The sequence below is a fragment of the Patiria miniata genome, unplaced genomic scaffold (assembly GCF_015706575.1).
Source record: "Patiria miniata isolate m_02_andy unplaced genomic scaffold, ASM1570657v1 HiC_scaffold_13, whole genome shotgun sequence".
In the NCBI taxonomy this organism is placed as follows: Eukaryota; Metazoa; Echinodermata; class Asteroidea; order Valvatida; family Asterinidae; genus Patiria; species Patiria miniata.
The window spans coordinates 15,952,272-15,954,771 of NW_024037051.1; the positions used below are offsets into that span (position 1 = coordinate 15,952,272).

At 71.0% G+C, this 2,500-nt stretch overlaps 2 non-coding genes across 2 annotated transcripts in view; both read left to right on the plus strand.

The window, feature by feature from the left end:
• Positions 1–430: 430 nt before the first annotated feature.
• Positions 431–587, plus strand: LOC119721667. Its single transcript, XR_005270259.1, has one exon. It is a non-coding gene; the product is annotated as a 5.8S ribosomal RNA (ribosomal RNA).
• A 590-nt stretch (positions 588–1,177) lies between these two features.
• Positions 1,178–2,500, plus strand: part of LOC119721646 — a 4,036-nt gene continuing 2,713 nt past the window's right edge. Inside the window, exon 1 of the ribosomal RNA XR_005270238.1 lies at positions 1,178–2,500. This exon is cut by the window's right edge and continues 2,713 nt beyond it. This is a non-coding gene — a ribosomal RNA (large subunit ribosomal RNA).

Genomic DNA, 2,500 nt, shown 5'->3' on the forward strand with positions numbered 1-2,500 from the left:
CGCGGTTTTGGTTGTCCCCGGCCGGCCCCCGCTCCGGTGGGGCCGGCCAACGTGCTGTCTTCCGGGTGTAGGCGGGAGTGACCCACGCCAGGGTTTTGGAAGCGCCGCCCCAGTGCCGCCGGCCAGTGCCCCGCGTGGGGGAGACGGCGCGGCCGGGAGCGGGTCGCCCACAGAACTCGGGGCCCGGGGACGCTCGGGCTAGGTCTCGAATGGACCGCGGGGATCGGTTTTTGTCCGGCTGCCGCGCCGGACCGCGGCCGGCGGCCCCCGGGGAAGGGGCCGCCCCGCAGAGGCGCCCGGTCCCCCCATCGGTTCGGCTCCCGCCCTGGTGGTCTTTTGACTTTGATGCTCCGCGCCGCCGACCACCGGCGCGGTCATCCCACGGTGATCGACAGAGTAGTGCGGTTCCCCAAACCAATAAACGAGTGACAATTCTTGGCGGTGGATCACTCGGCTCGTGCGCCGATGAAGAACGCAGCCAGCTGCGAGAATCAGTGTGAATTGCAGAACGCAGTGATCATCGGCATTTCGAACGCACATGGCGGCCCGGGCCCCCCGCGGCCCGGGCCTCGTCCGCCTGAGGGTCGTGATGTTAGAAATCGCCGCCGCGGCGGGCAGACCCTTGCCCGTCCGCGCGGCGCGACAGCGCCGGCCGGCAGCCGCGGGGGCCCCCTTCCCCCGCGAGGACACTAGCTGCAGGCGGCATGAGGGGATCCGAGAAATTCCGAGGTGTCGAGGTGGCGAACCGGACGGGCGTCCCGACGCGTCCCGCTCTCTCCCGCCCCGGTCGCGGGCGGCCAGCACCGGCCCGGTGCGGCTTTGGCGAGCCGTTCCGGGGCGCTCCCGGGGAATCCGCCGTGGCGTGGCCGGTCGGCTTTAGTTATCCGCCCCACCCACGGTTTCGGAGGGCCCCGCCGACGGGAGCAGTCCCCGGTTCCGGCCGGGGCCGAAGGCCGCCGGTGTCCGCACCGCGACCGAGCGAGGGGCCGAGAGGCGGGCCAGTCCGCCGGTTAGAGGAAGAGGCAGGGCCCGCGCTGACGGGCCGCGGAGGGGAGCCCCCCTCCTTGGCAGCGCCCACCCCACGGGCGCGCCGGGCGGGCTCCCGGGGAGGCACGGAACCAAAAACGAGACACCTCGCGAAGAGAAGCGAGTGGCACAAACTAAACCTTTGAACCATCGACCTCAGGTCGGGCGAGAGGACCCGCTGGATTTAAGCATATCACTAAGCGGAGGAAAAGAAACTAACCAGGATTCCCCCAGTAGCGGCGAGCGAAGCGGGAAGAGCCCAGCGCCGAATCCCCGGGCCCCACGCGGGCCCGCGGGAACTGTGGCGTAAGGAAGTCCGAGCCTGCGGCCGCGTCGGCGCCGAGGTCCTTCTGATCGAGGCCCCACACGTCCCAGGGCGGGTGTCAGGCCCCTGCGGGCGCCGGCCGGTCGCGGACCAGGGCTTCCGGGAGTCGGGTTGTTTTGTAGCGCAGCCCAAAGGCGGGTGGTAAACTCCATCCAAGGCTAAATACCTGCACGAGACCGATAGAGCACAAGTACCGTGAGGGAAAGTTGAAAAGCACTCTGAAGAGAGAGTTCAAGAGTACGTGAAGCCGCCGAGAAGCAAACGGGAGGGCCGCGCAGATCGGGCCCGGGAGATTCAGCGCGGCCGGCGCGGTGCCAGCCGCGGCCCCGCACCCTCCTCTGCGTGGGGCGGGGCCCGGTGGCGCCTCCGCGCCGTGCCGCGTGCACTTCTCCCGGGCGCGGCGCCCGCGACCGGTCGGGCACAGTCGCCGGCAGAGGCCGGCCGGGCGGGGTTCCTCCGGCCAAGCCGGCTCGCCGACGGGGGAGCCGGTCGGAGAGCCTACAGCCCGGCCGTGGTTGCGCCGGCGGTCCGATCGAGGAAGGGACGACGGGCCGCGCCTGCCCGGCGCTTCGGCGCCTCGGGCCGGGCCGCCCGGGCCGGCGGTCGAGCTCCGCCCGCCGCGACCGTTCCCGGTGGCGGCGGTGCGGCGGTTCCCGCGCGGTCCGGTGTCGGCCGCGACAGGGCGCCCCGGGTCCGCGGGCGATTGTGGCGAGCCTTGCCGACCCGTCTTGAAACACGGACCAAGGAGTCTATCGGGCCCGCGAGTCGGGGGGCCGCAGTGCGAGGCCCCGAGGCGAAACGAGAGTGAAGGCCGGCTCCGGTCCGGCCGAGGCGGGATCCGGCCGCCAGGCGGCCGGCGCACCGCCGCCCTGCCACGAGCCCCCCGCGGCTGTGGCGGAGGAAGAGCGGGCACGCTAGGACCCGAAAGATGGTGAACTATGCCCGAGCAGGACGAAGCCAGAGGAAACTCTGGTGGAGGTCCGCAGCGATTCTGACGTGCAAATCGATCGTCCGACTTGGGTATAGGGGCGAAAGACTAATCGAACCGTCTAGTAGCTGGTTCCCTCCGAAGTTTCCCTCAGGATAGCTGGCGCCCGGGAAACAGTTGCATCCGGTAAAGCGAATGATTAGAGGCCTTGGGGCCGAAAC